Source organism: Mustela nivalis (genome assembly GCF_964662115.1).
Source record: "Mustela nivalis genome assembly, chromosome: 16".
Classification (NCBI taxonomy): Eukaryota; Metazoa; Chordata; class Mammalia; order Carnivora; family Mustelidae; genus Mustela; species Mustela nivalis.
In genome coordinates, this window is record NC_139035.1 from 57,127,727 (window position 1) to 57,155,094 (window position 27,368).

Sequence of the window (27,368 nt, forward strand, 5' to 3'; positions counted from 1 at the left end):
ATTTATAGGAGGTCCTAAAACCAAATGGAAAGCAGAGCAAATGGACGATCAGAAAGGAGGAGGAAACTGATATTTATTGAATGTCTACTAGTGAACCAAACATTTGACAAGCGTTCTGCTCTTGCGGTTCAGGCTGGCCCTCAAACCAGCGGCATCAGCAGCACCTGGGAGCTTGTTAGAAATTCAGAATCTCGGGCACTGTCCAGGCTTGCATTTTAACAGACCCTCAGCATTGCTTTATCTCACTCCGTCTTCACCAAAACTGTGGATAAATAGAGCATTACCGCTATTTTATATCAGGAGAGTAAAGATCAGAAAGGTTAAGAAATTGACATAAAAGTCAGAACTTAAGTAATAAGAAAAGCTGGATTGGGGCCCATTTTAAAACTTCTCATATTTCCACTCTACGAGGCAGAGTCCTAAACCGGCCTTAGGCTGTTAAGACTGGGGTTTCAATCCAGACTCCACCATTAATATCTTTTGGGCTCATATACACCAGTTAATCTATCTGGGTGTCACTTTTTTATTTTTTTTTTGTCCTGCTTATTTCATGGAATTGCTACAAAACAAATGAAATTAATATATGTGAAAACACTCCGTAAATTATACAGCACTGGCCAAAATTAACCTGCTAATGGAATGTTACAAGCAATTCTCTCTTCCTTCGTTTTTGCCAAGGAAGAAAGACTAAGAACAAAACATTGGATGCCATGTACCTCCACGTCACATAGCGAGGGATCAGACTGCCTAGGTGGTTTTGAAGCCGGCCAGCTCAGCCCTCATCCATTACACAACCTCAAGGGTGTAAAAAGTTTGAAAGGAATAGAAGAGAGGCTTTCTCTGAAAAGCATTTTTATTGGAGAACGGGGCAAGGTAGGATCATTTCTCCCACGTCTCAATCCTCTAAGAAGCCCACACAGAGAGCTTGCTCTTTGTCCTCTTAAAATAAAGGACAACTTAATCTGGAAGGAGAAATTCGCCGTGAACCTTCCTTTTCCCTTCAGGCTTTCCAGACTAAAGCAATACTGTGTTCTGGCATTGCCACGCTGGCTCTTAAACTGGGCAACAAATTCCAATTATGTATCCTGGGCTAAAAGTGACTTGAGGATTTTTTATTATTTAAAAGTATCTGAAATATTTTCAGGAACCTGGTCAAGATTTCAACCAAAAAGAAGGGAAAAACCAATCCACAGATTTGGTTTAAGAGAACAATGGGAGGGGTACTTGGGTGGCTCATTGGTTAAGTGTCAGACTCTTGATCTCAGGGTGGTGAGATCGAGCTTTGGGTCAGGCTCAAGGGCCTCGCTCTCCCTCTGCCCCTCCCCCTGCTCTTTTTGGCTCTCTCTCCCTAAAATAAATAAAATAAATCTTAAACAAAAATAAAGGAACAATGTGAAAAAATAATCATTTGCTGCTTACATGTTATGGGGAACCGCTTTTCCAGCACCCTGGTTCCTATTATTAGCACCTTAAAAACCAAGACAAGATCAATAGGAATACTGTTTCCAAAGCAAAAAAAAAAAAAAATCTAGTTTTACAGGTAAAGGTCATTGGAGAGAGATGGAGCAAGCAAGGAGGCTTTCCCCAAATTACCTGCTTATCCTAAATTCAAAACCCTAAATGACATCCTAGCCTACACTCTTAAAACTGCTCATTGCACAGAGGTAGGTGAAGTTTCCCACCATGCAGGAGACCAAACGCTGTTTTTTCTGTAGGAAACCACAGAGGTTTAGAAAAGTAAAAACTTATTCCAGCACAGAGTGAAGCACCATCCTTGTTTGGGATAGGATGGAGGGGAACAGAGCCTGGTTACCCCTCCTGGGCATGGCTATTGAGAATTCCGGTCCCAGGCAGACTAGTGAAGGCAGGGAAAGTTAGGAGCAGAAATTTAGAAGTTCTGACCCAGAAAGCTGAGCAGGATCTGGGGATCTGAATAAGGGAGCTAAGCCACAGGTAGCTGGTTTGAGACAAAAATCACACACAAAAACCAAGAGATCAATATATGTGTTGGGAAAAAGAAACTAAAAGATCCAAATTGACCAACATGCATAATTGCCACGTGTGTCAAGATGACTTCCAATTCATTCTTCCAACCCAAAAGTCTCTAAACATTATTTAAAGATATTACCTTTCTCTTCCATCTTCTAATTCCCTCTGTCCTGATCCCTACTCCTTTCCTGACCACCCAAATGTCCAAGAGTGGTCTTTAAAAATTGTCATATCATTGCCTTCTGTATAGATCTTCCACTGCCTTCCACAGCCTTTGGGTAAAGTCAAGAGTTCTTAGCTGGTGCGTGAGGTCTCTTGTGATCTGAGTCCTGCCTACTTTCCAACACATATCTCACCAACTCCCACCCCTCAACACATGATCCAACCAGGCAGAACCTCTCAGTTTCCAAACACACCCCACCTTTGAGCCTTAGCATATCCCACACTGCAGAGTTTTCCAGACTTGTTGATGATAAGTATCACCCACAAAGTTTGTTAAAAATGCCAATTTTCAGGTCTAACGCCAGACCCCACCAATTCAGACAGTCCAAGGAAAGGATCTGGAAATCTGTGTGTTTAACAAACCTTCTAGGTGAAACTTATCTTCTAGCAAATCTAGTGAAAGCTCTGTGAGGGTAAGGACTCTGCCTTTTTCTTAGTGTCATATCCAGAATTCAGAGTAAGTGCCACTCCCTTTGCCTACAATGCTCGCCCTCCACTCTACTTTTGACCTGGATAACTCATTTTGTTCACACAACACCAGTACCGTTCTTGTAACAGAATAAGCAGTTGATACATGCTAAATAAGTAAAAAATATTAATAAAAAATGAGTAAGTGCATCACATGAGTAGAGCAGGAAACTGGGGGGAGGGGGGTATATGGGAGGTTACAAATGACAGGCAAAAACAGATGTCCCCCACTGCGACAGCATCTAGAAGACTGAGTACAGGGATCCTGGATTCAGAAGGAAGAAACCCAGGCTCTGAGGTCCAGGCAACCAGATAAATATCTGGTCACCAAAAGGACTAATGTCACAATGCAGAAATCTTGTCAATAATAATGGAGAAGAACAGAGAAATGTGTTCACTTTGGGGCCTTCAAAACAAGATGGGAACCCAGTAACTGGGGAAATGATTGCTAAAATTTCAGTGGGAGCAGCCACAAGACATTCTCTTTTTTTTTTAAGATTTTACTTATTGGAAAGAGGTGAAATGACTACAGGAGCTGGGCAGAGGGCCAGAGGGAGAAGCAGACTTCCCACTGATCAGGGATCCCGACACAGGGCTCAATCCCAGGATCCCAGGATCGTGATCTGAACCCAAGGCAGACACTCAACCCACTGAGCCACCCAGGTGCCCCAAGACATTCTTTTTTTTTTTTTTTTTTAAGATTTTATTTATTTATTTGACAGACGGAGATCACAAGTATGCAGAGAGGCAGGCAGAGAGACAGAGGAGGAAGCAGGCTCCCCTCTGAGCAGAGAGCCCGATGCGGGGCTCGATCCCAGGACTCTGGGATCATGACCTAAGCCGAAGGCAGAGGCTTTAACCCACTGAGTCACCCAGGCGCCCCTCCCCAAGACATTCTTAATAATGAATTACCAAGGGCCCCTTAGAAGACACAATGGAGCTGGCCTGGCTTGCAGCAGCATACACAGGAGGGGGTTGTAAGCCAGCTCTGAAGGTTAAGAGGAGACACTGGATCCAAGAGCCTGTAGCTACTCTGGTCTCCTGCCCTCCTCCCTCCCGAGGTACAAAGGAGATCATTACATTTACTGAGGTTTTTCTGCCTCCTTATCGACTAAGACAGTACTTTTCTAGGGTTGTAAGTTATAAAAGGAAATAGCAGAGTTGATTTAATTATATGTAGGAGTATGTGAGGACAGAGAGATTTTAAAAATGTCCAGAAAAATCTGGAAGCTGGACAAATAGGGAAATGAAAAAGAAATGGAGAAAACCTCAGACTGTGCTCTTTTGACATCAGCCCCACCTGGTGAAGCTGGGCATATTTATTAGTTTTCCACAGCCACGTTTATTTATGTAATAAGAACTCATCCATAAAGTCTTCAATGGTGGCAAGAAGAAAGCCAGGTGTAGCTGAGGTTTTGTGAAGCTCTCAATCTCTCCCTTGTCCTTCACAGATGGAAGGGAAGGGGCTTGAAGACTCAGAGAGAAAACCATGAAGTTTACAAGATATAACCACTTTTCCATCCGTGTTCAAACCATGTGGACTTGAACAGAAATGTAACCCCCATGTGATCCTGATTCATTTACACTATAATCATCAAAATAGTGTTTTCCAGGAGCAATTTAGTGTTCACGAAGATTTTTTAAATCTTTTCAGATATATTTTTAATCCATTTTCCCCATTAAAAACAGGAAGTTGCTTTTGCCAACTGTCAAATGACTCAATCATGAGAAAAATGTTCAGATTCCATTCAAATTTTTAAGGCCATGAAATTTAGCAGATTTTCATTGGGTTCCACGGGGTTTCCTACTCCCATCAAAGGGCAGTGCTTGTCCAGGTGGCTGGACTGACTTCCCACAAGTGTTACCAGAAGTTGACTTTCCCCAACAGGTAAGGTTCCTGCTCATCTGCCATGGCCTCTGTGTTCTTTACTTTTCCATGGTGGTCTTACTCCTTCTTCCTCCCTGCCTTTATTCTTTCCCTTTCCACCTTTATTTCCACAATGATTTCCATTTAATATTTAGCTTACGTCAAACTCTGTTCTACTCAATACTGTTATCAGTGACTCAGATGAGGACAGCTCAGCTGCTTAGAAAGTAAGTGATAACATCACCGTAAGAGGACAAACTCATCAACTAGATGATAGAGAGATGCCTGGTTCTAATAAAATAATGAGTTACAGAGGAAACAGAAAATACTGTCTTTAGATATAAATGATCTATACATAGATAAATGAATCCCCAACAGAGGGTGCATTTAAAGACTCAGAGTTTAAGAGGAACCTCAGCAAACCAAAGTGGTTTCCAGTGGAAAGAAATCTAGATGGGAAAGAATCCAAGTAACTTGATAATATAGGAATTGGGACCATTTAGCCTGAAGATAAAAAAGACTTTGGAGGTATAAGACCACTCTTTAAATAAGTTAGAAGATAGGAAAACAACCACCAATACATTTTATAGTCAGATCTACCCAGAAATCAACGAACTAGGTGATTCTTAAAATGCTCCTGGATACGAGATTCTGTGTCTCCCCACCCACCCCCCCAACAAGGGTCATGCAGCATTTCGCCTTCAGAGTGCCTCTGCTAGTTTAAAAATGTAGAAATACCAGTAACTGGTTCAGAAATCTCCAATATAAAGTTTTCAACTTCAAAAATGTCACTGACTCTTTGACTTGCTTTTTATTTTCTCAGGCTCTCCTAAACAGAGATCCCCACTACAGAGTTCCTTCCCTAAGATTAAGACAGAACAAAATCCATGTCTGAATGTGAAATATCTCACCAATTCATAATCAGCTCCCTTTTGCATAGACACAAAGATTCTCCAAGTCTTCCTGAAAATGTATTAAGATCCGATCCCTGGTCTCTTTTTAGGATTTTCAATTATTGAATTGAGCACCCAGAAGTGGCAAATATATTCAGTAATGGAAGAAATAACAGTCATGATTTCCTATGACACTTAAGAAAATGGGAAAATAGGATAAACTCTTTCTATGTAACTATTCTAAAGATTGGGTGTTTGGCCATTCCCCCACCCACACACATAACCATTAACAGTTGTGATGGAAAGAGCTCCAGAACCCAAAACCAGCCTTTGAATGACAAGCTAAAGAGCCTGGTAGTGAGCATTCGATGTGTGCTCCATGTAAAATATTTCATTCGGGAAAACTAAGACAAGCAAATCAATTAACTTTACCAGACAAACGTGAAAAAAAAAAATTTTTTTAAGTCCATTTCTCTCTACATTTACCACTGTGAGAATTAAAATGACTCTACTTCCAAGAAAACTATTAATTTTTACAGTGTCAGCATGCTTTTTTACAAAATGCATTTTTATGATGCCATTCTCAGTGTTGGAAACATTTTATACTCGAAATAGAGTCTAAGCTGTTGCAAAGTGGAGGAGCAGTATCATATTTATACCATTTGCTCTATTTTTTAAAACAACATATTTAAACCTAGAGAACAATGTCTTTTAAAGCCTTTTAAATAGTTTTTTGGAAGACATTTCATAAGGATTGTAATCTTGTTCTCTCGCTCTTTTGTCTTACCTCCCACCATACTCAAATGTTCCGGGAGCATGTGCCGCTCATGAAGTCAGATTGCTGGGTGTCACATGCACAGCCCACAAATCAGCAAAGATACCTCATGCCCCAGCATGAACTAATCTGCTGCCTCCTCTTTGGGCAAGAGAAAAGCAGTCAACATGATTAAAGGGATGAGAAAAAGTTGCTGCAAGAAAAGATGAGAGGAACCAGAAGGGTTTACCTACAAAAGAAAAAGTGACTTGAGTAAAGCCATTCAGTCCACTGAGATTTCTTTTATGAACACAATAAATACTTAAATAAATAAAGGAGTATGCTCCGCATCACAGAGAACCAAGAAAAGGAAACATGTTTAAGTTATATCCAGAGAGCTTGCTATTGGATAAAAGAAGGGCTTTTCAAGGTTTGAGCGCTAAAGCATTGAGAGGATCTCCTCGTGGAGGTTATGGAAGCTTTCTCCCTATGGAGATTTCGTAAGAGCAGTCCCTTTGTCTTGGATGGTTCAAACAAAGAACATCTGCGGCCAAACTGCAGAAATGGGGCCTTGTGGCCCAAGAACATCCTGTTATAAAGGACTGTGGGAAAGTATTTCCAGAACTTGCTCTGGTAATCAAGTCTAGTATTAAGCAACCTTCCCTTTCGGGGAGTTCCTCTTCATAGGCTCAAAAACCATACACTAAGTTCAGATCTTCCTCCATGAGAATGAGGACACAGCACACAGCCTTGAATGGTCCTTGATTTCCTTGTTCATGAAGGGCCAATTTACACTGGGGTATCATGGTATTCTCTCAAATGTGCCAGTCATAGAGCCATGAACAGAAGACCTCTTTAGAGAGCACCAGCATGATTCTTCTGACAGTGGAGAGGCATAGTTTCCCTTGGTGATCTCAGAAGGCATCTGTAGCAAATTCTATTGAACTCAGAAAGTACGTTTTCAATGGTTCTCTTTGCTCAGTTCTAAGCTAACTGCTAGATGCACACAATAAAAAGTATGTCATGGTATCTGCCTCAAGTCACTAGAATATTTTAGATTAAAAAATGAGGCATATTCCTATGAAAGGAATAGAATGAGGGATGCTTGGGTGGCTGTCAGTTAAGCATCTGCCCTCGGCTTGGGTCATGTTCCCAGGGTCCTGGGATCGAGTTCCACACTGCGCTCTCTGCTGAGCAGGGAGCCTTTTTCTCCCTCTGCCTACTGCTCCCCTTGCTTGTACTCTCTCTCTCTCTCTGACAAATAAATAAATAAAATCTAGAAGGAAGGAAGGGAGGAAAGAACGAAGGAAGGAAGAAAAGAGAGAATGGGACAGATTTTGTTAAATGATAAGGTGACAGAGTGAATAAGAAGTAAAGAAACCAAAAATGACAGGAGCATCTGTGGGTTAGAGTAGCTGGGAAAGCCTTCATGCTGGAGATGTGACAAAGGTTGGAAATCTGAGTACAGCTCTTAGCTGATTTTCGTTCTCAGTATTTCCCAGATTGACTTACACCATTTTCTTTTTGTGAAGCACACTGATACCCACAAACAGCTGATCACTCTTGGTTTGTAGGGGTCTCGTCTTGTTTCTAAATGTGAACATCTTATATCTGCTGAATTTTTTTTTTAGTATCTCAGTTTTCATGTTTTTACATGGAAATCCAAATGGGAAGCATGGCTTATATAAAGAAGGCAATGTGGCCTCCAATCCCTGGACTCATACTCAGAAAAAAACTAATTAGTCCATATATACAATGGAGTATTACACCTCCATCAGAAAGGATGAATACCCAACTTTTGTATCAACATGGACAGGACTAGAAGAGACTATGCTGAGTGAAATAAGTCAAGCAGAGAGAGTCAATTATCATATGGTTTCACTTACTTGTGGAGCATAAGGAATGATATGGAGGACATTGGTAGATGGAGAGGAGAAGTGAGATGGGGAAAATTGGAGAGGGAGACAAACCATGAGAGACTGTGGACTCTGAGAAATAAACTGAGGGTTTTGGAGGTGGGGTGGGAGGTGGGGTGAGCCTGGTGGTGGGTATATGGAGGGCACATATTGCATGAGGCACTGGGTGTGGTGCATAAACCATTAATTTTGCAACACTGAAAAAAAATAAACTAAAATAAAAAATAAATTAGTACAGCCATACCTTTTTTTTAAAGTCACTCAAATTATGTTCACTTACATATTTTTAAGATAAAAGGAAATGTTAATGCTAAAATATATATTTTATCACTTTTGCTGATTCTCTGCTTTCAAATGAATTAATTAGTCAACTATTCTCCCCATAGAATTAGACATGAGGGCTTTTTCCTGCCAAAACTGGTATAAACAAGAATCACTGGAACAGAAGGAAAAAGAAATGGATTCTAGTTTTTACTCTCCTTTGGAACTTGGCCCAACTGGGCCATTCCTTCCCTGGCCCCAGTTTTCAATTCCATAAGAGAAGTCGGTCTCTCAAGGGCCCTTCCAGCCTTGGCATTCTATGCATCAATGATCCCAGTTTTCATGAGCTCTCTGAGCATTGTAAGCCCATAATAAATACTTGTTAACTAATAATCATTTGTACTTTTCACTCTCCCCACATAGCACATCCTTAAATGTTCCAGAAGCTTATCCTCTTTCTGCATGTGACTTCTTTTTCTTAGCAGGAAACGTGGTGTCTTAATTTGATCTGCATTGGGTCTGAAACAGAAGGGAGAGCAAGGTGTGTGAGAAAAAGACATGTCTTACAAATGGAAAAATATGAGAAAGATGTATTAGGGAGCATTAACTTTGAGGCAAAAGCAAATCCTTGATGCTTTTGGCAAATGCTTCAAGAGAAGACAGGAGAAATACAGAAAATTCTCATTACACAGACATAGGAAGTGTCTTTCCCAACAAAGAAGTACTATGACATCCTCACTTGGGTAAAAAGAACAGGACCTGAAAATGCAAATAAATTGAGAAAGATGCTAAATGCTATTTGAGATCCTGGATTGGAGCCTGAAAATAAGTAGGACCCTAGTGGAAAAACTAGTAAAATCTGCATTGATTCTGTAATCTACATAACGGTAATGTACCTGGGTTAATTTCTGAGTTTTGATAAGTGTATGATGGGCACATAAAGGGAGGCTGAGTGTAGGACTTACATGCGTTCTCTGTATTATCTTCGCAATTTTCCTATAAATCTAAAAATATTCCCAATTGAGAAAGTTTGTACAAAAAAAAAAAAGATAAAAAAATGAGAGGCATGAAAGATGACAGAGACCTACAGAGAAAGAGAGTTTCGTGGAGAGAGACAAGGAGGTAAAGAGACAGACAAGGAGACCTAAAGAGAGAAAGAACAGAAGGAGACAGGGAAGAAATGCATTCATTACACAGAGGGATAGCTCATTCCTAGTTTTTACTTATCTCCTTAGTGATCTCATTATTCTATGCCTTTGGTGTCCTATAGGAAGGAGCATATAAGAGTTGGACAGTTTTTCTGCTAAAATCCTCCCTTGCCCACTTGTGCTGACTCAACTACTACCAGGATGGAAAGAAAATTCTGCAATTTATACTTTGTTTGCACAAAAACAGGATTTAGTAATCAAGGATAACCTATGATGTGGGCTGCCCAAACTCTCAACAAGGAAAATTATTTTTCCAGCAAAACTGGAAATCTCCCTAGGCACTCCCACTCCCCAGTTCTAATATTGAGTTTCTCTGAAAAGTGCCATTTTTTGCTCTAAACCTATTACCCTTACATTTGGAGATTACCACCCTGCAGCCCAGGGGAGAGAATGTTCAGTCCATTCTCCTACTGATAAGGACCAGAACCCTGTAACTGTTAACTTTTGGCTATCCTTCAACTAGAATGACTCCCTTCCAGGATGACGGTTAGGGACATTCCTGGGAGTCATAAAGCCAAATTTGGTACATAAAATATTTGTCAAAGCTTTTTCAGGGGCATGGCCATCAGCCTAGGAAGGCAGTGACCAAGTAAGTCACATGTAGGAAAATTATAGGATGCATATTCTCCACTGAAGAGGAAAGAGATATTCACAGCTGAAGTTTCCATGGGCTCATTATTTACCGTCTCCCTTTATGTCTGATTTCTCCTTCCATTAAGGACCAGTAGAGCCAAAGCAGTGGGAGTAAAAAAGAGGAAAAGCCTGTTTCAGAAAATTACAGTCTTAAGGGTCTCCAGAGGAGGTACGGCTGCTTTAGGAATTATTTTTCATCGATATGTTCCTGAATTTTGTAGATATTTGCATCATATATTCTGTAATATGGGTTTTATTGAATCAAACTAAATCAGATAAAGACAGAATTTTAGTGCTAGAGTTTATCGTCTCATCCAACACATTCACTATTTGACCCCTTAACCATAAAAATACAATCAGAAGGATGAGTGTCTTCTAGTCACCACGGTCGGCAGGGGCAGAACACTCCTCTCATGTCATTTACCATCTGCAAATAAACAGTGCCCATGGACTGCAAAGCCGCAGGGGGACTGGACAGACGGACTGCTGCAGGGTGAGGGCCCCAAATAGCAATGACAGCGATGATCTGGAGGAAGGCAGCCATGGGCAGGAAAGAGAGACACTACCACCCTCTCAGAAAATCTTGAGTGAACCACAGCCAGCAGTATGGTTTTGTATCCTAAAATACTGACTTCAGATCACTTAGCTCTCAGAACCTTCACTTCAAAGGAACAGTGAAAGCCTTCATGGTTCAAATTCCAAACTGAAATATGAATACAGACTTTTACATCTCTGCCTATGGTACGTGAGCCGTAAAATAAACGGTCCATGGCAGCCCTCTCCGTCTTTTTTGATAGAATAGTTTCTTCATTGGAAATGAAAAAGTGATTAATGGTATGGAAGGATCATACGTTACCAGGCCCCAGAGAGTCATGAGAGGGGAAGAGGAACGAAAGAGAGAGAGGGAGAGAAAGCAAAACCTCCCTTTCCCCAGCACTCTCAGAGCTATGCTCTTCCCTGGGGACCACTGCCTCTGACTAGAAAGGAAGCATCTGAGGGAACAGGCCTCCAGAGGTGCACGCACCTGCTTCAGGAAGCTCACCAGGGACAGCCTCCTGAGTTATTGACCTCCTAAAAGCATCGGGAGGCCCAGTTACTTTGCTGGAGTTGAGGGGGCAATTGGCAGGATTAATCCCATCCCTAAGGGCAAAATAAAAGTAAGAGGTGATCAGTCAGCTACTAAAGGAAAGTACTCTGTTGCCAGGGTGGGTAGAATCCAAGCATTATAGGCTGAGAGCAGATCTGGAAATACAATATAGTCTATTCTTTGTTCTACTCAAAGACCTTTGAAGGAAAAAAATTGCGGTGTTCCTCAGGTTTCACGCCTCTGAGAAAAAAGCCCTCTGTGTGAGAAACGTCATTGTTCCAAAAGTGCCCTTGAGATTCATACCCAAGAAGCAAGGCCACCTTATAATGAGGTATTATTGGACCCTCGGTTCCTGACCTTTCTTGAGAGATGTCCAAGGCCAGCCTGTCTCTGACTGGATCACATTCAACATTAAGGCCTTAGAAAGAGGTTGTGATATGTGTTTAAAAGTCAAAGGGGGAAAGCAGCCAGCCTAGGAACATTTTATCATTTTCTTCATGTCTAATGAGGAAACAACTTCTTTTGACCACTTTAAGATGTGCAGCCACTTAAGTCAATATATTAAACTAAGAAGGCTGAAGTCATTATTGGACCTAGCTCAGACTCTAGAGGGAGAACCATTCCTTCTTGATCCAATATTAAAAAGTTTAGTACAATTCAGGGGCAAGCAATCTATGACCCAGGATCCTGCCCACTGCCTATTTTTTAAATAAAGTTTTATGGGAAACAGCAATGCCTGTTCAATGACTGTACTCAAAATACAATGGCAAAATTACAGAGTGATCACAGAAACCCTGGAGTCCACAAAGCCAAAAATACATAGTGTCTGGTCCTTTACAGAGAATATTTGCAGACCTTTGGGTGAGCCTTAGCTTGTTCTAAACAAGATCACCTTGATTCTGGAACAGAGAAAGATCCCTCAACAGACAAAACAATCTCTGAATGGTCATAGATGGAAGTATATATTTTCAGAGATCCATGCATTATTCTGCATACTAGAATCAATTATCAGTATATACTTCCTCTCTGGTAGAAGCCTATCATGTTGCCATATTGGAGCAAGGACAAAGTCATGAAGACACTTGGTGATGCACACTACAAATAGAATCCAGCTCTACCATGGCTTTTGTTCAAAGAATATTTAAAAACACTGCAGCTTGCTTTCATGGGTTTGTGTTTTTCTTCAGAACGAAGAAAAAATGAAATTATTTTCACTTACTTAGGAATAATCTGAAGATTGTGGAAAGGCCATCATGGTTTTCAATGACTTTTTTTTTTTTTTTTAATTCAAGGCAGTCCCTTTGACTTCCTTTTGATTTTTGAAAGGGGACCTAAGAAGAATTATACTCTAGCCCTCTCAAAATAATTCCCTGAAGGCTAAATGATCAAGCTGACTCTCTTTTAGACTCAAGAACATTTTATGTGTCTCTCTATATTATCTGTTCAGCAAAAGAGACTGATGAAAAATGAATAAAATTCATGCTATTCCAGTTCCATAGTTTCTTTTCAGTTGTTTATATTTTGCCTAACTGAGTCACTTGGCCTCAGTTACCCCAGTCATGGGAGCTTTGTTCGTACTGGATACCCTTCACTCTAATCCCCAAAGCCTCATATCCTGTTTTTCACTTTCTCTTGATTTTAGCAGATGTTGCCTATTAATGCGTCTGAGAGCTTGGGATGCTCCAATCATTGAGTGAAGAAACAGGCTGTTTTCACTCTGTATGTTTCCCCTGTGTCATTTGCAAGAGTGCAACCATCAGGATAAATCAATCAGAAATTACAATATGTAGCATGAGCAGGCCATGAAGACTCCGATTCTGGGGATCAGAAAGCAGAAATTCTAGAGCTGTCATACCCATTTTACTATCTCAATTTATAAACTCCCACTTATCTAAACTGATCCAGACAAAGATTCCTTGTTTTTAAAAAAAATCTGCCATCCATCTGACCCTCCATGTCTGGGTGTCAAAACACAGTATCAGTCAAGAGCCAAGCTCTGAATGTGCACTGAGTGTAGTCTGGTTGGTTGAATGTTAGTTCACTGGGAAATCTGGCAGAAGCTGAAGCTAGAAAAAGGGGAGTGAACCCTATTCACCTTGTGAAGGCATTTGGTGCTTTTTCTCAAGGCTCCAGAGAGTCAGTAAAAATAATTAACTGGTCACAACCATTGAGTTCTAGAGCTCCATTCATTTCTCACTGGCTGGTTGACTGGGGACTTTTGACCAGTTTGTCCTCAAGTTTTACCAGCAGTTGAAGAAGGAAAGTAAAAACTACTTTGTGTAGCTCACAACATGGTTCGGAGGAGTACATGAGATATGCTTGCAGAAGTGTATATAATGATAAGATTTCACAATTATCATCATAGTCATCATAATGGCCAAGTCAACCGATGAATTTCAGTGCATCGAAACCAGTTTAGCAGAGCAGACCCAAAATGCCTAGGCTGGAATCCTGGCCCCACTATTTACTAAGTGGTTTACCTAAGCCTCAACTTTCCCTTTCAAAGAAACAGACATAATAATAGTACCGACTTCACAATCTATTAAACAACAAATATTTAGGGTGGAAATTAAATAAGATAATTCATGTAAAACACTTAGGACAAGGCTTGACGCGTAGTAAGAGAGAAGAGCTAGCTTCTTCTATCTTCTATCTTTTATCTTCTATCTACTATCATCTTCATTAGTAGCTCACAGTGGGAATGTTCAGTGGGTGTGAAGGACAGACAGAGTTGCTTTCCCCCACTAAGGAGTGTGTGCAGAGTCACTGCAGGAGAGAAAGTTGACCCAGTTTATAGCTGACCTTCTGAGATTGGTGAGCAGTGTGCCTAGTAGCTGCTCAAGAAACGTTCGTTCTTTCAATAAACATTCAACCAACATGTGTCAATAATTTATGCCACACAATTTGGAATATAGCCGAGTTAGACAATCTAGAGTTTGGACTTTACATGCTGAACACCACACTGTGATAAGTTCAGAGTGCTGAAGGAATTTGCTATAGAGCCACCTAATCCAGTCCAGGAAGACTGGAAAGGGCTTCTTAAAGGAAATAATGTCTAAGGCAAGACTTGGAGCAGGAAAAGGAATTGGCCATGAAAAGTAGCTTGGGGCAGGAAGAGTCTATCATCAGAGGCAACAAGACATGGGAAGTCCCAGGGGTAAGCAGGATCATGGCAATCCATAAACTGAAATAAAATTAACATGGCTGGAGGGAAGAACATCATGGGGAAATACGGCAGAGAGAAGAGGGCGTCTCACCACAGAGGACCAAATGTAGGCTACGCATCTGGACATCATCCAGAGGCACCAGAAAATGGAGGGTTTCAAGCAAGGGAGTATGATGTAAGCATCTTTATCTTGAAAAAGAAATTGAAACAAATGAGTGACTACATGTAGAGAAAGTTGTCCAGCTGAGAGAGAGTGATGACTTCTACTTTCCAACCTTAACCATCAGCCATTAAAGGCCAGCAGGGGTAAGGTTTGAGATATCCAAGGAAATGGGGAAATGGGGAATGATGAGGGATTGAGGAATAAGCCACAGTTCCTAAGAGTGGAGGAGGTCCTCATTCTTCTCTCTAAGTTTCAGTTGTGCTCTGCAATCAAGAACCATGGTGTTCTGATTCATACCTACTGCGTGAGATGAAGATAAAAAAATGATATGAACTTACATGCTTGCTGTCCTTCCCATCCCCCTCCACCTCACCTGCCTTTGAAGAAAAGTAGATCCTTGCTTCAGTGTTCAACTTTTATAACCTTTTGCTGCAATAAATGCAGGGAGAAAAGCTCCAGCATAAAAATGAAAGATAGTGAGAGAACAGGCTGATTCACGGAATAAATCACTGATCCAGAAAGAGGTAAGAAACGTTAACTAGGTTTGTAAAAGTTTGGGAAAACTTGACATCTTTGCAGAGAGATATTTCAGGGGGCTGTGAAGGGTAGGAGACATTAGGAATGAGGTGCATGGGAGAAACATGTTAGCAAGTTTTCCTTTCTTATCATGTAATCACATAGAAGTGTCCTTGAACATGGGACAGACATTTCTTCGGTGGCAGCGCCAGGCTGCGGTGGCACCATAGAACTCCTCAGCTAGGTAACACTTACTTATCTAATGAGAAGGCTTCCCCAAAACTTAGAGATCCATTTCCAGAAAATTTCTGATTGGAGTTCTCACTAAGGGGGGAAGATCAAAGGAAAAAATAAATAGCCGATTTTTATTCCCATCTCCAAATACATGGGTTATAAGGAATTTTGGCAGACACTGTTTTCTCCCCTCCAGTTTATGCTCACTTAATAGTATTCAACAGAAGAGGTCTTGGGAAAGATGAATGAAAAAGGAGCTGCGGATGGGGGCGGGGGGGCGGGGGATGTCACCTTGACTACTCTGAGCCACTGCACAGTGGAGGGAAGGGGGTGGATGGTATAATCATTATCTGCTCAGAACAGAGCAGAGAAGGGACGTGTGCTTTCGCTGCTTAAAACATTTCACATAAACGAATCAACCAAAGAGTGGAAGCTAAATCAAAAGAAACTGTGATCTCTAAAACCATAGAAATGAGAGAAAAATACCACTTTCATTGACAGAAATGTAACTGTGATGTATAAGGAATCTAAATGTATTTTCACCTTTTGTCAGAAAGCAAGGACCCCAGGCAAACAATTGCTTAATCTATTTGGTGGTCAGGAGTGTTTGGGAACCTAAGAAAGACAGCAGCCCAGGCATTTAAAGGCGGAGGGCGAGAATGCGGCTTTTCTTTGCAAAATTATGCCTTTGCATCTAAAGTTTCAATTTACATTGTTTACATAGGAGGATGAGGCCTTGGGATGTTTTGTTCTTTTCGTTCTAAAAACAACAATGAGCTTGTCTCTGAACATTTTATCTAGGCTGTTGCACAGGAAATAGAAAATTGGGTGTAATTGAGAACGTTGCAAGCAGCCTTCACGCAGCCACCAATGGCTGAGAGCCTACATTTTCATTCTAGACCCAGAAAAGGGGAGATTTATGGGAAAAGGGAAATTGAGTGTGTATATTTGGATCCTGGATCTTCATTCACGATTCACATTTATGGAAAAGCTGAGATAGTCTATTTTTAAACCTTGACATTCAGCTATGAAGGAAAATCAATTTTGAACGTGCATCATTGGAATAGAGTTTCCTCAATTTGTTCCATACACCAAGAACTAATTACCAGCCCCATGCTGTTGGCAGCCCCTATCAGAATACTACAGCAAGACACATACACTAGTCTACAAATATCAAAACAATAGAGTGTGTGGTCTTACCTAATCAGCAGAATATGCCAGTACATGAATGCACAGGGAACTCCTTCCTCCCCACAGTCCCCAAAGAAGGATGGAAAAATTAGGATCTAATCCCTGCATGATCACAACCCTGGAAATCAAGTGCGCCGTCAGAATGAAGAATGCTGGAGCTCTTGGCAATGACTTAATCCAGGCATCACCAAAAGGAGATACAGATGGCTATTAGTCTGTATGTGCTGAAGACACACAGTGCTTTCTTTCCGGTCCCCTGCTGCCCACAAAAGAGAATCAGAATCAACAATAGGGTCATATAGAGTTGTCATTTCAGTCCACTTTTATTTCTAAATGGTTATCTCAAATGTGAAGCAAAGATGACAAGTTACCATTTACAGATGTGTATGTGTGTGTACATTTACATGTATGTGTGTTTCATTTACATATATGTGTGTCTACATACGTACACTTACATGTAAACTGAGTAAGGTAATCTGCCCTTCCACAAATCTTCTAAGCTATTAATGAGCACTCAAAAGCAGAAGTCCAAATTCCCAGTCCAGCACTTATCCCACTAGACCATGGATTTTCCTATGCCATGCCTCCAAAAAGAACTACACTATGAACTATTATAAACCCTGGTTATAGAGTTCTAATCTGCACTACTACAGTTTAGCAGTGAGTTAAATCATTGCTGTGGTGGCCATTAAGCAATACAGAAGATCCCTATCACACAAACACAGGTGTGACTTTTAAGCCCAGTAGCCAACCATACACGGATCTCTTGGCAATCTACTTGGCTGTTAGAAGCTGTGAAACTGTGTGTCACTGCATAATCAATCACTTGGCATTACATTTTCACTTGGAATTTCATAGACATTCTCAAAATGCTGATATTCATCCTGTCACACAGATTAGGTGTGGATGAAGTAGGACCTGAGAGTATTTTGAGGAATTATGAAGTTCTGGGGACCTCTTGAGGCATAGAAATACCACCCAGGAAAAACTGGATTATTCTAAAGCCAGAGCATACTTCTAATTACCCACCAAAGCCAGCTGTAAATTCTAAGTTAGTGAGCCTAAACATCTTCTGTAGTTCATAAATCCCTTAATAATTATCTTCCTGGACCTGGACCCATTGTGTATCTGGAAAGGGCTTTCCATCATAAATAAGTTATGGAGCATACACCTCTCCACTTAGAATAGTTTAAGTCTGGATTTTACACTCTTTGCCATTGGGCTAGCCTTCATCAAAGATCACTAAAACAGGAATATCACTGTTGTAGTCATCACTTGGATCATATTTACATGAAGATATTTGGTGAAGCCTCTTGTAGTGGTCCTCTCTCATTCCGGGTCTTTTTTTTAAAAAGATGCCTTCATTATGGACCTAAGAATATAAGAAATACCACTTTAAGTTGGGGCCAAGATTCTCCCAGGAATAAGACCACCACAGGACACAGAGTGGGAGACCACCATTGTTTCTTCAAACAATACAATTGTGTGAGAATTGTATGCATGCAAATGGAATCTTTTAAGAATTATTCAAAACCATGAAATCTTGATTTCAAAGGGAGTCATTCAACCAGAACTTGAAGTTCTGTTCTTCCTGGAACTCTAAGTCCAAGGTAAGAAATTTTCTGGTATTGAAAATCAGGGCAGATGGATGCTTTTCAAAGAAGTCCCAGGATAAGTTGTCTGTATTTATATAATCCCTCGAAAATATAAGATCCTCCTCTGAATGACTGACTGCTCAGTGGAAATTCATCTCCATTCCTGGAAAAAATGATGCTAGGTGACAACGCAGAATTACACTGGAAAAAACTATTTCCCTTAGGGATATAGATAGAAACAGTCCTCAGTGATCATCAGTAAGAAAGCTTTCATCTATCTTTCTTAAATAGATCAGAGCTGTGACCACAGAACTGCAAAATGGCCAGAAATGTGTAAGTATTATCAACGTCTCCACCACAATGAGCTAAGTATTAGAGTTAAACACTGGGATTAAACAATATCAAAAGATAATTCCAAAGAGCCTCTTCAGCTTGTGCAGGATAGAAATTATAAAGGCTGGTTCCAAACCTAAAATAACAAAATGTTCCAGCTGGTGAACCTAGAAATTATTGGCTTATATAAAAGATTACAGCGTAGGTCTATTACAGTGAAAAGTCTGGGCCCGAGGGAAGAGAAAAGATAAAATGTATTTGTAACATAGGAAATATATTGTTTCTGTGACATAGTAAAATCATTTCAATCTATCCTCAAACAGATGTCACTTTGCTAATAAACATGTTGCAACCAGATTGGCAAGATAGAATGAGAAATCACCTAGTCTTGCCTGGTTTTATACGTTAAATTGCTCTCCTTCACAGAGAAGAACAGTGGCTACAAAACTGTGGGAATTCAGTTGGTGTTGGACATTTGCCCTGAGCACATTTTGCAAAGAAAAGCTGCTTGTGTATGGAAAAACAATAATCTAGTCAGGAGCAAACCCCTGTGTGTTTTGCAATCAAAGGGAAAGTTGCGGGGCTCTAACTTGCTTGCCAATGTTACAGGGAGTCTTTGAAAAGTTAAAACAGCAGAGATTATAAAGTCCATATGTTGGCTGACCCATTCGTCCCTTGTCCTTCTTGGAAGAGCAATGGGAGCTAAAGGTAGGCAGAAGGGCGGGTCGTCGTAGGTGGGTCACGGGTATTGGGTTTACATTTGGTTGTTTCTCATACTTCCATTGAATGAGAACTGATGGAATCCCTAGAATAATACTTGGAACCTCTTTCCGGCAAATAGGAGTCATTTGACTAAGAACCCTCCCAGGACACAGTCATGGAAATAACAATAAGATCCAGGTACCCGAGCATGAAGTATAGTAAAACTTGGAATATAAAGAGTAATTAGAACGGGTTATAATAGAATTGTGGACATCAACCTGAGCAATATTTTGGGATCCTTCTTCTTCAGAGGGAAGGAAGAAAACATTCATTCTCACAACAAAGGATCTGAAGAAATCATATGTTAGGCGAGAAGAACAATGAGACACCTGTTCTCCAGAGATTGTCTTCCTAAGGCACAGATGATCTCTGAAAAGGCACAGTATCAGTTATCTGTTTTTCCATAACCAACCAAGCCCAAACTCAGTGGAGTGAAAAACAATTTCTTGTTTCTCATGATCCTGTGGATGGATGAGGCTGAGCTGGGAAGTTCTCCCCTGCCTGGTAGATCTGAGGTCATTCATGTGGCTCCATTCATCTGGGCCATCAGCTGCAGCTGGAATGTCCGAAGGGCCTCTCATGTTGCACAACGTCCTGCCACATGGTCTCTCATTCAGTATAGCCCGAGCTTCTTTCCAGCATGGTGATTAGCTTCCAAGAGGAAGGCTTGCAAGATCACCAACCCCACCGCGCAAACACTTTACCATTCTGTGCTTGCTCTGTGTTTGCTTACATCCCGTAGGCCAAAGTGATTCACATGGCTAAGCCCACATTCACTGTGGGAAGAGGTTACAGAAAGGCATGAAGACGGGAGGCAAGGTTCATCCGGGCCATATATATAACAGTCTATAATAGTCTCATAGGGAATTTGCACCCCATTACGTTGTACCACATTACTTGTTTTATATCATATCAGTAGTTCATTATATTTGTGGTCTTGCATTGACTGAGAAATTCAAAATCAAAGTGTGACTGCATTGGACCATAGTTACTGGTTGGAAATAGTCCTTACAACTATTGGGGATTTTTGGTTTATCAAATATCAGTTTAATCTCATTTCCACCCACCCCCACTAAGGTAATCTCCTCTTGTCACATCATTGAAGAATGCATTTTGAAAAAAGGATAGCAAGCAATGGAGGAGGTAAGACATCTAAATTATGCTATCATGTTTGTATTTTATTACTGTGAATTAATTACTGGGATATGTACACTTGCTTCAGTTTCCTAACACATTTATGAAAACCCAAACTCCTTTGGGCCCTCTTGGCTACTTTACAAACCAAGGCAATTCCCATCCTGAGTTAGGTCCCTACTCAAGACCAAGCCAAATGTGATTGCCTTAGTCCATTTTTGCATCAAAACATTATGTGCCAAAGTCAGATACTTAAGTTTAATCATTTCCAACCAGCTTCTCATTCCTTCTATCAATGAGAAACAATGTTGCCTCCAGCTCATCCCTACCCCTATCTTCTCAATCTCTTCATCCCTCACCCACCATGGGCTTCCTCTCCACTTTCTCCCCCTACCACTAACTTACCACTGACATCCCTGTGGTTGACAATATAGCTCAACCACATATAGTGAAGAATATATCTTCACTAAACTCTGCACTTACCTACCCCTCCAAATGGAGCACATTATGAGCCGAAAGTTTGAGATTTACCTGCCTTCTCATTTCTGCTTTGAAATAGTTTCTTTTCTACTCTTATAAGTTCACCTTTCCATGAGATTAGGACCGTTTGGCAAAATCACTCTTAAATGCTGCTCTGGCCGTCTACAACTTGAATTAGCACTGATAATGATAGAAATATGGACATCCTCTCCAAAGTCTATTTCTCTAGCCAAGTCCTCCCCAGGCCCAGGACTTCAGACTTACAGCTATAAGTCTACTGCTAGAAATCACCACCTGTTTATACCAAAGGCATTTTCACTTTGATGGTTTGAAACCAGACCCACCATCTTGCCTTGAATTGTTCCTTACTTCATCATCATCTGTATTAGCACCACCAATTATCAGGGAAGTTAAAAAACTCATTGACAAATCCAACACTGTCACTGCTTAACTCAGAAAACATCAGTGGGTCCCTATTCATTTCTTTTGAAAAGTGTTGAGCATTTTCGGTATGCCAGGCATTGTTCAAGTGCTGAGGGTACAGAGTGAACAAAACAGACCAACTTTTAGTCTTCACTGAACTATATTCTGCTGGAAAATACAATAGCAAAATAATTTTTTAAATAGACAAGTAATATGATGTCAGGAAATGATAGGCGCTCTAAAAAAAAAAAAAAAGGTAAAGGAATAGAAGTTATCGAGAAATACCATTGCAGATAGGCTATTAGGAGATGGCCTTTGTGGGAAAGCAGAATGTGAAAGGGAGACAAGGGAACACTCAGGGGAAGATATCCCCATCAACTTCAGGATAAAGTGTAAGCTTGTAACACCATAGATAAGACAGTCTGCACTGACTTCTCCAACTTTTTCCTCTATTTACTATCTCTCACTTTCCACCAGCAACATGAAGCTGTCTTTAGATCTCCATAGCCACCATCTATTTCTTGCTTTTATATCTTTTCTCATATTATGCTCTCCACCTCAGATGTCCTCCCCATTGGTCCCTATACCTCAAACTCTATCATCTCTAAACAGTTTTCCCTGATTATCTCATCTACACACACACGTTCCCCCAAACACCTGGAGTTTACTTCTGTCATTGCCCTCATCATATTGTTTTAAGGGGTAATAACATTAGACAATAATTTGAAACATGCAACTTAAAAAATGCTGCAATTGAAAATATTAGTAAAGTTTTATTTCATGCATCCAATTTGAGATAATGCATATTATCAAATTTTTTCAACTTAGGGATGGACAGTTGGAGATTTATTGTGATCTTACTCTTTGATGGCAGGATACACAGATATAGATAGATGATAGATAGATGATAGATAGATAGAATCATAGATAAATTGCTGGAACATAGATCTTCCTTCTTGTCTTCTTGATAACCGCCTACACTCACATGGTGACTCATGGTTGACATGAGTTGACAGGGTGCCTCAAACTATTATTGTGCAAGATCACTTAATGCAGAAAATTCACTGTGTCTAGAATAACTTGCTAACTTCACTCCATTCAGAATAATTTAAATAACAACAACAACAACAAAGCCAAGAAGGATATGGGAAGGAAGCAAAGCAGAATATGAATTAAGATATCAGTGCCATTCACTGTATGTGCCTTTGAGTACACCATAGCCTCTCTATCCTTCAGTTTGTCTATAAAGTAATAGTAATAATAAAACAAGTTCGGAATTTTTGTGAGGATGATAAAGGGAATATGTACAATGCATAGGGTAGTATTCAGTAAATGATAACAACTATCATGATAAAGGCTGAAGAGCATGATCCTCTCTGGGGCAGGGTTTGAAAAGTCAAATCTTGTACTAGAGAAACCCTAAATTTTAGAATCTGACAAATTGAGATTCAAATTTGGATTACTTTTTGTCTCTTTGCTGCTCTTGGTAACTTACCCTCACTGAACATCAGGTTCTTCCTCTGTGAGATGGCAATAATAAGATACATTATAGGTTAGTGGAGAGCAGCAAATGAAATAATGTTTGTACAATACTTGGCATACAGCAGAGAAATCAAATTTTAGTTCACCCTTCTTCCCATTTTTGGCAATGATATTTATTTAATACTTTTCACCTATATTCTATATGTACAGAAAGCCTCTTAACTTTATAAACATGTGTAATTGTTATTTGCTAGAAGTAAAATTTGTGCAATGAGTCCAGTTGGGATTATCATTGGAGAAGTGAGTCACAGCTACCCATGTATTCAATTCTTACATCCACCCAGGGAGCTACAGCTCTCATTCCTGGGGCCAAACCATATATTTCTTTAAGTAATGATCTCATTCAGAGCTTCCCTCTCACTTCACTCTGACTTCCCTCCTGCAGAGCTCATCTATTTCTATTATCCTGAATGCCTTGGCATCCATGGAGCAAGCCCTACTTCAGTCATCTTCAGACCTGGAATTTGCTCTTCCCCCAAAACATTTATTTTGTTAAAGCCAACCAAAGGATTCACAAGTTCACCCAAAGAGGAGGTATCTGTTTTTGCCAAGAATGCTCCTTTCATTTTAAGGACATTGTTTCAGGCACCAAGAATATAAATAATGGAAAAGCTGAGTGCAGGTCTGTGTGGTTCCATTGAGTCTAGGTTGCCGCTGGACACCAAACAAAGAGCAAGAAACAGGGTGATATATTAACTCTTCCCACTCTTAACAGTGGCTGCAAAGAAGACTTCAGCTCAAGAAGACTGGAAATTTAGCACTGTACTCCTTAGTCTGTGTGACTGCTGTGGGACTTTTGCATGAAAAATTTTGTATTCAAGCTGTAATTCCATAGTTTAAAAAAAAATAAAGAGGGAAGGTCATCTAGATGGCTCAGCTGGTTGAGCTTCTGACTCTTGATTTAAGCTCAGGTCATGATCTCAGTGTTGTGAGATTGAGCCTGCCCCTGCATAGAGCTCCCAGCTCAACTGGGAGTCTGCTTGCCCCTCTCCCTCCTCTTCTCCTTCTGCCCCTCCCCTCACTCACAGTCATTCTCTCTCTAGTGAATAAAAGAAATCTTAAAAAAGAATAAATAAGGAGGGAATATCAAGAAGCAGTTTTTTAAATGGAGTTGAAGTAATGGACACAAAAATTTGCTATTTATTCAAATTGTGAAGTTCTGTAGAGAAACAGAACCAGAAACCTAAGATGACATAGACTAAATTGTGAACAGCACCTAAGGGTTGCTTAGACTTCTGAGTTGAAATGCAAAATTAAGGTGATATAATTTTTTAAATGTACAGAAAGCTTGGGAAAAAATATTCCCTGAGGTTTTCCCTGTACAACTCTGCTAATCAAATAATCCTCGAGTATTTGGTAAACATCCCTTGTTCCCAATTATACCCACATTCTGGCCTCCTAATTAGAAAACAGTGAGACCTGAAGAACATCACCTCTACAATATCCACCATGATGATTTCAGTAGCATGTTGTGTATTGGGTGAATAAATGAATGAGCAATTGATAATATAATGTTATATTAATATCCTAAAACACAACATGTGTTTGTGTTATACTAATGAAGAGTGGTAACTTCTCCTGTTTAGATGATATTTTGAAAGGTTAGCACAACTGACAAGAATTACCAATCAGGATGATATAAAAGCTGAATTACCAATCAGGATGATATAAAAGTTATTTAAAAAAATCTTTAGAATGAGACAGCCAATTTTTATCTCCCTTGCCTTCTTCCAAAGAGGATGGTAAGCAACTTCCATATTTTCAGTCTTATGAAATGACCAACTAATACCACATTGCATTTGTAAGAATTTCACAATCTTGGAAGCCCTTTCCTATCTCTTATCTCACTTAGATGTTTGGGAAACTCTAGGAGGAAGGTATTAACATGCTTATTTTACTGATTTAAAAAAAAAAAAAGTAGATTCAGAGAAGCAAGTTCACAGTATAGGTGAGATTTGGAACCAAGACTCACATCCGGTTTCTTCACCCCAGGTTCTCAGTTTCCCTTGATGTTCAGAGAGACTGATTCCAGACTTTGGAGGAGGTCAAATAGACAGCATGGTCTTGGCAGAGAGATGTCTGTCTCCTTTGTGATATATGACAAACAACAGTCTGAGCTGGAAGTAACTAAAAAAACAGTAAGAGCTTGAGAATCTAGACAAACACTCAAGATTTTCAAGAATCCCCAAATTCAAGAACAGCATATAATTTACCCCATAAGAAATTCCCATGGTGAAGAGCAAAGAACAGTCAAGTCCATTGAGAGGCTGTTGCTGGGCAGTGAGCTGAACTCCCTCGCCAGCCATGTGGCCAACAGCGGAGAGACCAGCATTCCTGCTTCACCAAAACGCCATGTCACGGGTCTTCTAGAGCTCATAATTTCAGACTGGGAGGTCAAAATGTTTCCCAGTTTTATGAACTAACTGAATGAGCTTTTCAGTAAGCACTGACAATTTCATAGATCTGTACCTATTTATACCTTAGGAAAACTTCAACCAAAAGTGATGGTGGATTTGCCTGAATGTGTATATTATCTTGGATGGTAATGCAAATTGTTGGTAAAAATGGTCCTTATAGGCTATGCCAGACCTCTCATCTGGCAGAGCACAGGAGAACATGTTAGTCAGTACCTAAAACTTTCTCTTCACAATATCATCTAAGATCAGCCATGATGTCCTTAAAGTTGCCAACTCAGATCTATTTGAGCTGAGAGTTGTATCTCCAACCACATAGCTAAGTGAAGTCAGCTGTCAGAACTCAGACAGCACTCATCTCTCTGAAAATAGGGAAAGACCAATGCTGATTTCTAGGAAGAATAGGAAAATATGAAAAAACCTAGTTGATGGAATGAGAATTCAGTAAGAAGGTGGGTGGGCAGGGGTGAAGGTCTGAGATCAGGTCAGCACAGCAGCCCATGTCAAATCTGATATTGGGGCAGAGAAGAGGAAGAGAAGAATAGACACTAGTTCAAGCAACAGGTCACCTGGAAAAAAAAAAAAAAAAACCCATGCATGGGTCTCCTACACCAATTTTAAAGGCTCAGGTCTCTTCAATCTTTGAGTCTGACATTAAGGAGGGACTCTTCTTCAGGACAGGACCCAATCTTATTCTATGAATAAGACAGATCTATAAATACCAGATGTTTCTGATGAATTTAAAAAACATGAGAGACTGGATTCTGAAAAACAAACTGAGGGTTTTGGAGGGGAGGTGGGTGAGGGGTTGGATGAGGCTGGCGGTGGGTATTAAGAAGGACACGTATTGCATGGAGAAATGGGTGTGGTGCATCAACATTAAATCCTGGAACACTGAAAAAATAAAATTAAATGAAAAAAGTAAAAAAGATGAAGAATCTACTGCCTAAAGATGCTACCAATGTGACTGAGAAACACTTTATTTCATAGAGAAAAGAATATTTTTTAGAATTTCTGCTTTCTAAGGAGACTCTCCCTAGAGTGGGGTCTTCCCAGCGAGATGATGGTTGAAGTTAAAGATGGGAGAGGTTCAGAGAAGATTCCATGGCTTTACATGGGGGGCAAGAATAGGTAGATTCAGTGAGGCTGTCTAGGCTGTAGGTTGGGGACATCTATGAGTGTAAAGCAGCTGCTAATGACTGAGGAGGTACTGGAGGGGGCAAATTATTTGATTGAGATTTTTACTAAGTTTCACTAAGCTTTGCTGCTCTCTGCTCTCTCTCACCTAAAACATCTTCAGTAAAATCTACATTATTCTCTAATGCTCTGTGGAACTGGATTGACTTTTGGAGATTTGCAGTAGTGATAAGTTCTGCTCAAAAGAGAGAGAATGGGGCAATGAAATAAGTCAATCCTTGGGGCAGAGGCACATTTAGAATATACAATAAAGCTCTTTTATTCTTTTTTAAATATTTTTAAATTTTTTTATGTGTGAGGGAGAGAGCACACAAGCAGGGGGAAGGAGAAACAGGCTCCCAACTGAGCAGGGAGCCTGACGTGGGGCTTTGCCCAAGGTAACTGAAATCATGAGCTGAGCCGAAACCAGTTGCTTAACCAACTGAGCTTCCCAGGTGCCCCAGGTTCTTTCATTCTTTGGTCACAATTATGAGGGATGTTGTTCCTAGAGAATTCTGAATATTGTATAGTCTGACTGCAAATGATCTGGGAAAAACTGAAATCACTACTTCCCCACGTAACCTCAAAAATAAAACATAAAAAAGATGATCCTACCTTTAAACCTCATTATTTTGATATTAAATGATACAGTCCCAGTTTAAAACAAAAAGTAGAGCATTTAGTTTTAATAATACTCCAAAGATTGTCAGCATACCAATTTCTGTTTTTAAGCAGCAATTCGATCTTAAGCCAATCATTTGTCAACACAGGTCCCAAGTATATCCAGATAAAAGGGGAAAGGTAAGGCGTAGGAAGCACACAGTCCCCTTTTTCAGCTCCCAGGGCTGAGATGCCACGAATCCAATCTCATCTTGCTTGGACTCCATGACATCAGTCTCTCAGATTGTTAAGTTAGATTCTAGTCATTGGTCTCGCCTATC

At 40.2% G+C, this 27,368-nt stretch overlaps 1 long non-coding RNA gene across 2 annotated transcripts; it reads left to right on the top strand.

Moving 5' to 3' along the window:
- The first annotated feature begins 6,931 nt into the window (after window positions 1-6,931).
- On the top strand, window positions 6,932-20,382 carry LOC309849724. Of its 2 annotated transcripts, none has more exons than XR_014303859.1 (4): window positions 6,932-7,146; window positions 15,076-15,151; window positions 18,455-18,496; window positions 20,336-20,382. It is a non-coding gene; the product is annotated as an uncharacterized lncRNA (long non-coding RNA). The 2 variants fall into 2 exon arrangements; XR_014303860.1 differs by lacking the exon at window positions 20,336-20,382 and adding an exon at window positions 19,106-19,204.
- Window positions 20,383-27,368: the final 6,986 nt, after the last annotated feature.